General features: G+C 36.5%; 1 protein-coding gene across 10 annotated transcripts in view; it reads left to right on the top strand.

Annotated features, from left to right (window-relative positions):
- The window catches only part of LOC137252567 (serine-rich adhesin for platelets), a 370,986-nt gene that overhangs the window by 182,374 nt on the left and 175,111 nt on the right, over positions 1 to 13,501 (top strand). The window lies entirely within an intron of this gene.

Here is a 13,501-nt window from a genome sequence, read left to right as displayed (position 1 = left end):
TCCGTCCTTAAATAAAAACAAACGTTACCCTTTAAAGGATAAACCTATTGGAATTAAATAGAGCATCCCAGATGGTATCTTTTCCCCACTTATCTTTAATTTCTACATGTTAAAGCTCCCTTTTTCACCAAAAGGAGCTGCTACCATTTCCTACGCCGATTACTTCCCGATAATGGCAACAAGACCTGGCCCTCCAATATACGAAATAGTTTCTAGAAAAGCTTTCACCCCAGTCTTTATGGTTTCTTCAACTCGCGCGACCTGGTAGCATCACCGACCAAATCCACAGCCACTATGTTTACGACGTGGAAGAAACAGTTGACACAAATATCAGCCTTTAACGACAATGGTGTTATGCTACCGACTGCCAGTCATCTTAAAATTTTAGGGGTAAATTGTCAGCTTTTCGCTAATCGCCTCATCGGTTATTATGAGGACGGATAAAAGTCTTTCCAATCCTGTGTTTGTTTATTACTTTTTTTTAAGGCTGTAATGGGTTCCCTGACTTCACCACACAGCCCTTGCCTTTAGAAGTTTGGAAAACTTCCATTAACTATTTCAACGTGCCAATATTGTTCAGCTTCATTAATTTAACTTCATTGTATTTTGGATGTTTTCCGTCTTCTTTTCATAAAAGAAATAGCAGTTGCATGTTTCAAAATGGAACGCAAATCACAGCTTATGTCAAATGACAGCAATGGCGACAAAGAAGAAGAAGTAGAACTACTTCGCTCCCCACGACAACCGCTACTATGTAGCAAAGCGACTCGAAATTTTTTCCCCGACCAGGGAACATTTTTAGTACCCTAAGTACTGTTTGCGTCCAAGTACGTCCCGCGATTTAGGCTTAGGTGGTACCTCTGCCATATTCTGGTATTAACGTTACCCAGTTGGCCACACAAACTGCCTGTGTTGCTTCCGCCACACGGCGCTTCCAGCGCACACATCAGCTCAACCCATCACTAAAATCTTTGTACTATGGAAAAAAAGAATGCCGAGCATTAGCGCCTGCCCCCGTCATATTCCTTCTTTTCTGGTAGACGCAAGAAGGGGTAATCAACTCCTGGACCACCACTTTACATGCTGCATATGCTAACATATGATTGCGACATTAGTCCAATGCACTTCCGACGGGTGCATTCGTTGCACCGCACTGCCAAAACACTAGTACTAACTCATCAATTCCAGGTACAGTAGCAGCAGTCGAAGAGCACGAGCGCTAAAGACTAAATCATTCAAGGCGTGTTCAGCCATCCATGACCCCCAGAGTGGCAACTGCTTCCGTTGCACTTCAGCATTCTGCAGATAACCTTCAAGAAGTCGCGTGTAGTCTTTTCGAACGCCCATGGTGAATAAAATATTATAATTGTGTCGTATATAATCACAGATATTTGGCAGCTCTAGTGGCTTGAGGTTAGTTCATTTCCAATCGAATGCACATTTCCGTCTCTTTTTTACGCTTGTCGACTGTTTATAGCAAGCATTTACTCCAGTTGCCTCTCGTCGTCGAAAAGAATACGCGCGCCTGACGTCTTTTAGTTTACGCGCGACTCTCGGTGCACATTTGCTGATATAATAAAGTGTTGCAATTATTGGTAAAAATGACTAAAACAAGAATAAGTGAAATAATGAAAATTCTGCTAGAGGAAGATGATGAAAGTGATGAAACCTTAAGTTATGAAGGATCAGAAGTCTCTGACCACTCATCTGATGTGGAAGGTAATGAGGAATCAGAAATATCTGAATGCAGTCCAGATGTGGAATCTGATGAAGAAATGGAACACTCAAACGAAGAAAATAACTCGAAAGAGGAAAACATTCCTTTGGCTGATAGAGCTGCATACTCCACGGCACGTGATAATGTTACAAAATGGACAAAATCAAATAGTGATTGAGTCAGGTAGCCACCCCATAATATTATGACTCAAGAGGTTGGTGTTCTTGAAAAAGGCATTGGCTTTGTTCATATGCGATTAAATTATAACGACAGTAGTAAAATATACTAACGAATTTATACAGAAAAAAGAAAGCGCATACTCCCGAGCTCGAGATTGCAAAACTACCGATCCTGTTGAGATTCGGGCACTGTTCGGATTATTATATATTGCTAGAACCTTACGAATGTCTCATGGAAACTTGGAGGATGTGTATGCTGATGCTACTGGTATTGTCATATTTCCAAATACTATTCCTCTGAAAAGGATGAAATTTCTTCTAAACTCTCTCCGGTTTGATGATGTATCCACAAGAAGTTTCCGCAGAGCCCAAAACAAAGCTGCCCATACGAGAAGTGCTAAATATTTTCACAGAAAACTGCCTTTTTCCTTATTCTGTTAGTATTGGAATAGATGAAACGACGTACGGATTCCGCGGAAAATGTACTTTTAGACAATACAACAAATCAAAACCTGACAAATATGGGCTAGAAATATATGCACTAGTGGATTCAAAAAACTTTTACACGTTGAATATTGAACTTTATGCTGGGAGACTACCAGAAGAACCGTTTCAGGAAGTGATGTTGTAAAAAGGTTAATTTCACCTATTTCTGGAACCGGACGAAATTTGACCATTGATAACTGGTTCACCAGCATTCCTTTGGTAAAAGATTTAGCCACAAAAGATAAAATGTCTGTTGTTGGCACTTTGCGTAAAAATAAAAAAGAAATTCCCCCGTGTTTCATTGCGAAGGGAAAGCCAGAGTATTCTAGTCAATTTGGGTTTTTAAATATTTCTACCCTGGTATCGTATGTACATAAGAAGGACCGATCTGTTATTCTGATTTCATCACTTCATCGTCGCATGTCTCGCCATTCGCCATAGGGGGGTATGGGTGCCTCGACATTCAATGAACAGCTTTCCAGAGCTTGAGAAATATTTGTGTATTTCCAGCTGAGGGCAGCGCCATCTTTTTCGAACCTCCTTCTGGCGGACTTGCGCTGATCCCCAAGGATCTTTGGTGAGCTCTCTGGCTTCGTCATACCTAATCATCCAAACCAGAAAATGCTCGACAGTTCCAACGGACATGTGTCATGTGAAATCTCAACATCTGACGTCTTCACATAATGCGGGGACTATTCGGCCCCGGCAAACGTGTGCCGACAGTTGATTCCACCTGCACCGAAATGTTGGAATCGGCCTTAACTTTTGAGGGCAGGCCCGGTCCATCTTTAGGATTTGAATTAGTATTAAAATGCAGAGATGTACCAACGAGTATAAGGGAAAGTAAGTCAGCTAGAACATAGCCTTTAATATCCCAGTAAGACTTATTACAACCAGCTTCCCAAGTCAGCCGGTTCTATGTACCGGAGCGACTCGGGATTTTTCCCGACCAAGGGCTATCATTTCGGTGTAATCCCATTTAATTTGTTGCATCCCTCCCACCCCCACTTATTACAACCAGAAGTCGTCAGGTATCTGGAGGCCACCATAATAAAACACATTAACGTCGTATCTACATACTGTCCATCCCATAAGCGCGTTCTCGGAATTATGGGTGTTAAGGAATTTTCCTTCTTAGATCTCCACGGCCGAAGTTATTTTTAACATATGTCCTGGTTTTTGATAAGGTTTTGTTTATGGCCTTAATTGGCTGCAAGAAAGGTATTGATTCATATGAACAAAGAAAGTGTACGTGCTTGAACTTCGCATTTAAAGTTGGCTCACCGTCATATATCATAGCAAATATTGGCTTGTATATACACGTGCTGCAGTATTTTAAGTCCGATTCCCACAAAATCGCAACTACTGTGTAATTATCTTGACATTCCCAGTTGAAATAAATTGTATGCATACAGGAGGTAAATGCATGAGAAAGTATGTAAGATTCATAATTCTTAACGTATTTATACATGGAAAAAGTATGCATGCTGTATTAATGAAAAAGTATGAACAATTCATTAGTACCCAAATGGGAATAGTTTTGAGCATGCATAAAATATGCACGTTGTATTAATGATCGCATGTTTGTAAAAATAAAATTTTCTGAATTTTATCTGCATGTATATAAAAAAGGACTCTTCGATTTTTGTTTATTGTTTTTGAAAAATTTATTCGTATTTACGAAATGTATGTATGTAATAACAGTAATAATAATTGGACGTTGTGGTAGCGCTCCCAGTCTAATCCTCCTGCTCATTATTATTTTTATTTATTAATTGTATTATTTATAATAAGTTTTTCTTTTTCTTTTTTTGTGGCGGAGTCATTGATGGGCAGGGTTTGTCAAGCGTCGAGATCTAAAACTGCTCAGCTACAGAAGAAATATCATCAGCTGAGAGTAAAACTAAATTAATAGAATAAAAAAAAAACTATATACAGCTTTCACGATTAAGAGAGATAAGAACAGTATTTTTTATAAATAAGATAATTAAAAAAAATTTTTTAAGTTAAACGGTTTTATTGAAAACAATACTTACATAAAGTAATAATAATACGAAAAGCTAGAAAATAATTAGGTAGGTCCTAGGTACTAGTCATCACACTGCTCATCAATCTAGGGCATTGGTCAGACAATTAAATAAAAGCGTTGGGCGCGTGAAATTTCTAAAAATGTAAGGCGTAGCATAACCTGATTAAGGTTCAGTTGTTTTTACTTATGACTATCAATAGAAACATGACGCGTCCAACGCTTTTATTTAATTGTCTGATAAACGCCCTAGATTCATAAGGACTCTGATGACTACTACCTAGGACCAACCTAATTATTTCCTAGCTTTTCGTATTATTATTATTTCATGTAAGTATTGTTTTCAATAAAACCGTTTAACTTAAAAAATTTTTTTTAATTATCTTATTTATAAAAAATACTGTTCTTATCTCTCTTAATCGTGAAAGCTGTATATAGTTTTTTTTTTATTCTATTAATTTAGTTTTACCCTCAGCTGATGATATTTCTTCTGTAGCTGAGCAGTTTTAGATCTCGACGCTTGACAAACCCTGCCCATCAATGACTCCGCCACAAAAAAAGAAAAAGAAAAACTTATTATAAATAATACAATTAATAAATAAAAAAAATAATTAGCAGGAGGATTAGACTGGTGTCATTGGGCCACTTGAGGCCAGAGCGCTGCCACAACGTCCAATTATTATTACTTAAACAATTTTTTTTAATTACTTTATTTTCAGGACTCTTTCCGGACAATTTGTTACAACCTAAGTCCTCAATACATAATCCTTCCAAAGACTTTACTCGACTCTGCGTCACGTATGCTTGTCCCTCCTCCAACTCCAAAATATTTTGATGTCACTTCTACCGGACTGTATGCAATATTTGTTCCAAATATGAACCAAATCGGGCATCATAGGTCGCTTTCTATTCATGCATATATTATTTGTTTCAAATATGGACCAAATCGGACCACAAATACGATTTTTGTGAACATCTCGATCCTTGCGCCACCTAGCGGCAGAGCAGAGCTCACAGAGTATATTAAGTTTGATTGGATAACGGTTGGTTGTACAGGTATAAAGGAATCGAGATAGATATAGACTTCCATATATCAAAATCATCAGGATCGAAAAAAAATTTGATTGAGCCATGTCCGTGCGTCCGTCCGCCCGTTAACACGATAACTTGATTAAATTTTTAGGTATCTTGATGAAATTTGGTACGTAGGTTCCTGAGCACTCATCTCAGATCGCTATTTAAAATGAACGATATCGGGCTATAACCACGCCCACTTTTTCGATATCGAAAATTTCGAAAATCTGAAAAAGTGCAATAATTCATTACCAAAGACAGATAAAGCGATGAAACTTGGTAGGTGAGTTGAACTTATGACGAAGAATAGAAAATTATTAAAATTTTGGACAATCGGCGTGGCACCGCCCACTTTTAAAAGAAGATAATTTAAAACTTTTGCAAGCTGTAATTTGGCAGTCGTTGAAGATATCATGATGAAATTTGGCAGGAACGTTACTCCTATTACTATATGTACGCTTAATAAAAATTAGCAAAAACGGAGAAGGACCACGCCCACTTTTAAAAAAAATTTTTTTTTAAAGTAAAATTTTAACAAAAAATTTAATATATTTACAGTATATAAGTAAATTATGTCAACATTCAACTCTAGTAATGATATGGTGCAACAAAATACAAAAAATAAAGAAATTTTCAAAATGGGCGTGGCTCCGCCCTTTTTCATTTAGTTTGTCTAGGATACTTTTAATGCCATAAGTCGAACAAAAATTTCCCAATCCTCTTGAGATTTGGTAGGGGAATAGATTTTATGACGCTAACTGTTTTCTGTGAAAATGGGCGAAATCGGTTGAATCCGCGCCCAGTTTTTATACACAGTCGTCCGTCTGTCCTTCCGCATGGCCTTTAACACGATAACTTGAGCAAAAATCGACATATCTTTACTGAACTCAGTTCACGTACTTATCTGAACTCACTTTATCTTGGTATAAAAAATTAACGAAATCCGACTATGACCGCGCCCACTTTTTCTATATCGAAAATTACGAAAAATGAAAAAAATGCCACAATTCTATACCAAATACGAAAAAAGGGATGAAACATGGTAATTGGATTGGTTTATTGACGCGAAATATAACTTTAGAAAAAACTTTGTAAAATGGTTGTGACACCTACCATATTAAGTAGAAGAAAATGAAAAAGTTCTGCAGGGCGAAATAAAACACCCTTGAAATCTAGGCAGGTATGTTCTGGGTCACCCTGGTCCACATTTTGGTCGATATCTGGAAAACGACTTCACATATACAACTACCACCACTCCCTTTTAAAACTCTCATTAATACCTTAAATTTGATACCAATATCGTACAAACACATTCTAGATTCACCGCTTATCCACCTTTATGGCGATATCTCGAAAAGGCGACCCCCTATAGAACGAAGGCCCACTCCCTTTTAAAAATACTCATTAACACCTTTCATTTGATATCCATATCGTACAAACATATTATAGATTCACCCCTGGTCCACCTTTATGGAGATATCTCGAAACGGCGTCCACCTATGGAACTAAGGATTACTCCCTTTTAAAATACTCATTAACACCTTTCATTTGATACCCATATCGTACAAACAAATTCTAGAGTCAACCCTGATCCACCTTTATGGCGATATCCCTAAATGGCGTCCACCTATAGAACTATGGCCCACTCCCTCATAAAATACTCTTTAATGCCTTTCATTTGATACACATGTCATACAAACACATTCCAGGGTTTCCCTCGGTTCATTTTCCTACATGCTTATTTTCCCTTATGTTGTCATCATAGCTCTCAACTGAGTATGTAATGTTCGGTTACATCCGAACTTAACCTTCCTTACTGGTTTTTCATAGGTCGCTTTCTATTCTTGTATGTATTATGTGTTCCAAATATGAGCCAAATCGGATCACAAATACGATTTTTGCGAATGTCTCGATCCTTGCGCCACCTAGCGGCGATTTTTTCTTATTATTGCATTGTCATCGGGTTCTGAACTATATTCCAAGTTTCAAGCTTGTAGCTGATCGGGGGCCTGCCTGTCAAGTCAAGCTAAATAAAACCGTTTAATAAAGGGAGTCCGACATGTCAAATGTGTTTGAGTGAGAGTTATACTCTTGGCACAAACACCGGAAAGGTTCATTAAGTTTGAAATTCGTTCTGTATTGTTTTAAAATAAGAGGTTTGTGGTGTCTCGTAGCTCGACGGGTACACCAAAGTTCATTTCGTTCAGAAGATATGGGCTTGAAATCGATCCATTCAGTAGTTTTGTCATAAATATTACGCCAAGCATTTCTCTACGACTAGCAAGAGTTGGAAGAAGTTTTAATCGATTAGTTTAACGTGGAAGATTATTTAGAGTCCCATTGAAAATTTCTTAAGGCAAATAGTACAAATTGTTTTTGTATTAATTCGAGACTGTCTGCATGGACTTGATAACGCGGATTTCAGACTATTGAGCCATAATCTAATATCGGTCCAACCAATATTGTGAAGACGGTTTTCGTAACGTAGGAGTCGCTAAACACCTTTTAGCTCTATTTACAGTGGCACTTATATGAGAGTTGACGCTAAGTTTGCAGTTCATTGTAACTCCCAAATCTACAAAAACATTAACTCTTTCAAAGTTTTGGTTGTTAATTGTGTAAGAAGCTGTTGTATTTTCCTATGCGAAAAACAAATTTACATTATTGAAGATTAAACGGCATCAATCGACGCGTAAGTCTTAAAAAGTTTTACATCATCAGCATATACATATAGACTTTTAAGAATTTTTTTCTTCGAAAATAACTCTAGGATATGAATAATTGATTTGATCTTGGGCAACTTGAAATAATGAACTTAGGATATATCGAGAATCAATTACGCTTGGCCCAGGATGCTTCACCGTGATTGAACTGTTGTGAAGATGATTTTTGCTAAGGTGGGTTTTGAACAAATCGGCACTACATGTGCGTGTATTATTGATCCCCTATAATAATCCCTAAAAAAAGCGGTCACCGCTTGATCTCTTTTATCTGCTTTGGGACATAACTGATACCATCTAGTACCAGTTGGGATTATTCTGGTTGAAATCTATGTAGTCCATTTTAAGAAACATAAAAAGCGGCAAAGAAATGAGTTAAATAAAATAGAATTTTGGTGATTGAACCTAAATGGATTGGTCCATATGTTCCATCAACGTAGACCCATATCACTTGGAATTAGCTGACGAATTAATAATTTTTTTATATAGATGTATCTTGAAATTTTTTGAAAGTTTTAATATTGTGTTTAAAATGTAAATAACCGCGTTCTATATGAAAAGTAACACTTTTTATTGAGACAAGAGATTAGTTTTCATTCGTTCACATAGGGGATTGGTTTTATCGTTCCCGCTCGGCTATAAATTGGTACAATTAGTCTCCTCATAGGACATGCTCAAACAAAGGGAACAGTTCAACGCATACAAAAAGAGATCAAAACTGGAAATAGTCGCATACTCATTTACGACTCATTCCGGACTCATCATAGACTAATCGCATTTTTTGCAGGGATGTTTTCCTAGTACTTTGCATGCATTCGCATTAGTATATGCATAAAGTAGTAGTAAAAAGGGTGTAATAGAGTATACATGCTCCCCGAGAAACTACACGTGCTTATAAGAATTGAACGTTCATTTATACTGACATGCGTACATAGCTCCAACTTATGCCTCAAATTACGATGCATGAAACATACATTTACTATTGGGATGTTTATTCTAATAAATCCTAATGTGAAAACTGATATAGATTTATTAGTTACAAGTACGATGCTATCTAATGGTTTTATTCAATGAAACGCAGTCTTAAATAACGGAGGCAGATTTCTTGATCTTGTGTTTGTATCCAGTGACTTGAAGGCATATTGTAATGTATATCATTCACCTTTTTCTGCTAATAGTTTTCATCACAAAGCACTATACATAAATTTTGAATTATATACTTTTGAATCGATTTTAGTTGATTCTTTGCTGTTGCAAATTGCTGTTACGATTACCTTAAATGTAATTATTTGGCGATAAATGACTTTCTTAATTCAACTGGCAGGGATTTCCTGGACCCTCAAAATAGTCCGTTGGTTTCTTATAACCATTTTCATTCCTTGCTCATGCTATCTATTTCGAGATTTATTCCACTAAAAAGAAACTATATAAAAATAAACCATCTTAGTTCAATAGGCGCTTATGCAATTTAAAAAACAGAAAAACAAAACTTTGAATTGTTTCAAATTAAGCCAGAATTAAAGTGACTTTACTAATTTTGAGCGGCTTCGTAAAAATTTTGACTGCCTTCATAATTTCTTATGTAAACAGTACATGTTTAATGTTGAATCAGGGCTTAAATCTAATCCCTCATATTTCTGGCATTATATAAATTCTAAAAGGAGGACCAATGGTTTTCCAACTACTTATACGTATAATGGTAAAGTTTCTAAAAACACGCACGACTCTTGCACCTTGTTTGCTGAGATTTTTTCAGGGAGTGTACGAGTTGTATGACAACCAATCCCTTCCCGGTTTTTCGTCACCACCTTTACCACAAATATCGTCATTTGTTGTTGACAATAAGGACGCTTCCCGTGCGATATCTGAGCTTAAGTACCAAACAAATTCGGATAGTGAGGATTTTTTCCCAGCCTTTTTCAATCCCTGCATGGAATCTTTAGTAGGCACAATAAGTCGCATATTTAAGGCTTGTATTTATAGTGACTATGCCCGTCAGATCCACATACACAAATCTACTTTTAGCCTCCCATGAGATCGTAAGCGTATTAAACTACCAATCCCAACTAGATGTCATATACTCAGATTTTTCTAAAGCCTTTGAAAAGGTGGACCATGTTATCCTGATACACAAATTGAAGCTTTATGGCATTAGTGGTTTACTTCTAAACTTTTTTTCTACACTGAAAGAAAAAGACTAGTAAAATCAACAGAAATAAAGGTCACTTCAACTGAAATTTCTGTCAATTTTTATCCATCGCAACAAGATGTTGAATCAACTGCGAACAAATCGTTGATTCGTAATTGACCGTTTTAGTAGTCAAGTGAACAAAAAAAGTTGTTGCGACAAAAACAAAAAAAAATTGTAAGGCGCGATAACCTCCGAAGAGATCTAAGGCCGAGCTTCTCTTCCAATTTGCATCGTGCTCGTTTTTAATTTTTCCTACAAATTGACGTACGGGACCTAATTGTTTTATGCCGACTCCGAACGGCATCTGCGAGGCGGATGAGTTTTCACCACGCATGCTTAACCAACGAACCGATATCATTTCGTTACGATAATTAACGTTAATAAACAAAATAAAGTCATTTCGTTTCGTTTATTAACGTTAAGAACGTTAAATTAACGAAATGATTTCGTTTCGTTTTCTGCCATATCAAAACGAAATCAAATCGTTTATGTTGATTATTAATTTTAAACTATGCTGGCAAAGCTGATTGATGGCGGAATCATTAAAGGTGAAAGCATTAGCTAAGCTGATTGCAACTTTTCTCATGAATTTTGACAGTACGAACATTTCTCAGAGTATTTTTGACATTACCACCAACGAATTACACAAACAAACTACATGGAGTTTGTGTGTGTATGTCCGCTCGCTTTTTCCACCTTACGGCTTCTCCATGGCTATAGCATTACCAGCACAATTCAAACATAAAGATCACGCTTTTCGTTTCGGTTAAAAACGAGATACAATTTATCTTGATAATTTCTTTATCGATAATATTTCGAAGTGTTTCAACGGAAACGGTGGAAATTTTTTGATAAACGATTAGCTTAACGTTAAGGTGCATCCCTGGTTTTCACTGAGAGCTTTTATGGCAGAAATACACTGGGAGTGCTTGCCAAACACTGCCGAGGGGCGGCTCCACTTAGAAAAATTGTCTTCTAATTGAAAAACCTTATTTCTAAAATTTTGATGTTGCTTTTTCCGAGGTGCGAACCCAGGGCATTCGGTGGGGTAGGCCGAGCACGCTACCATCACACCACGGTAGCACTTACTAACCGAACTTCAATTGGGCGCACATCAAATATGCTGGCACACATTAAACACTATACACTTTATTATTTTTTTTATTAAACACACTTTCACCTAATTTTTTTATTTTATAATTTATTTAATTTATAGTTTTGAACTTCGCTTTGCAAATAGAAATGAAAATAGTAGTCACAAAACTGATTCTCAATTCTTTCAGTTGCAGCTCAGCTCGTTCCCAATTTCTTCTCTCGCATGTAGTTGCCCCACTTGATTGTTTCGAACAAAACTTGTAGTATAAATGTTTGTCATAACATTTTAAAATGAGAACTTGTTGGTTATAGAAAAGTAAAGAATCAAATCGCAGGAGGGTAATTCATCACTGGAGTAACTTTACTTGCAATTCGGCAAGTTTAATTTTCGTAACAATTTTAAGTTCAAACGATTCCAAAACAACGCAGACTTTTATTTTGTCGGAAACATCAACATTAAAAAAGGATGTTTTGTTATTATCTTATAAGATTCGTTCGCGTGATTGAAAATTCATAAAAACTTGAACAAAATATTACTAACTTTGGAAAAATCCTGTTTTTCAAGCAAAACTTTTGCAACAAGAGGGCGCAATATTGCATTTCGCTTGGAAGAGAAGTTGCAAAATTGTACCCGATAAATAGGTGTCCCGGTATCTCATAATTTTTTCCACTGTAAATTCCAAATAGGGTTTTTTTTGTACTGACAACTGAAAATCTAGTTTTTTGTTTTTTCCCCATTTTGTGTGTTTTTTCGATTTGGTAGTTTTCTTATTTTGGTGTTTTTTTTAACAAGTGGCACCATCGTCATAAGTACAAATTAGAGAGCGGAGTTAGCGTAAAATTTTCTTTGAAATATGCTCATGTATTGACTGTTGATCGCTGTTGAAATGACCAGTGAGATCAGTTGTGTTAAAAAAAAAAATCAATTAGATTGATTGGGATTTTGCCAATTTTACAAAAATTTGTTGACTTAAGAGCGACAATTTCTCTTCTGTTGAAATGACTAAACTAATTTTTTCGCTTGACAAAGAACTCGGTCGAATTAACCATATTTCGATCAATTTCACCGAATCCACGTTAAGTCAAGAAAAACAGATCAGATTTGTTGATTTTACAAGCACCATTTCTTTCAGTGTAATTTTATTAGTGATAGAAAACTATTCGTAAAGATGGGTTCAGACACTTCCAGCAGTTGCGTAAGCGCATGGTCCGGTATTCCTCAACGTACCTTGTAGCCCATTGTTATTTTTATACCTTTCATGAAAATGAAATGGTATATTAATTTCGTCACGAAACCCAAAATTGTAAGTCCTTAAAGGAAAATAGATAGACCCACCATTAAGTATACCGAAATAATCAGGATGAAGAGCTGAGTTGATTTAGCCATGCCGGTCTGTCCGTCTGTACGTCTGTCCGTCTGTCTGTTTGTATGCAAACTAGTCCCTCAATTTTTGAGATATATTGATAAAATTTGGTGAGCGGGTGTATTTGGGTGTCCGATTAGACATTTGTCGGAACCGGCCGGATCGGACCACTATAGCATATATCCTCCATACAACCGATTTTTCAGAAAAAGAGGAGAGATCGGTGGTATATATATTATATACTTCATATAAACTGTCACTTTTGCCCCTTTTTTACGGCTAGAAGCTTCAAAATTCATCAAATTTCATCAAATAGTTACGTTTACGTCATATATTTTTGAAACACGTGATTCATAGCAGACCACAAAAAACTTGAAACTGCATCCTCACACAAAGTACCTACATGTTTTTATACCTTTAATGAAAATGAAATGGTATGGTATATTTCGTCACAAAACCCAAAATTATAAGTCCTTAAAGGAAAATAGATAGACCCACCATTAAGTATACCGAAATAATCAGGATGAAGAGCTGAGTTGATTTAGCCATGTCCGTCGGTCCGTCTGTCTGTTTGTATGCAAGCTAGTCCCTCAATTTTTGAGATATATTGATAAAATTTGGTGAGCGGGTGTATTTGGGTGTCCGATTA

Source organism: Eurosta solidaginis, chromosome 5 (assembly GCF_040869045.1).
Source record: "Eurosta solidaginis isolate ZX-2024a chromosome 5, ASM4086904v1, whole genome shotgun sequence".
Classification (NCBI taxonomy): domain Eukaryota; kingdom Metazoa; phylum Arthropoda; class Insecta; order Diptera; family Tephritidae; genus Eurosta; species Eurosta solidaginis.
The sequence above is the reverse complement of the archived record's forward strand: the minus strand, read 5'-3'. Positions and strand labels throughout refer to the sequence as shown.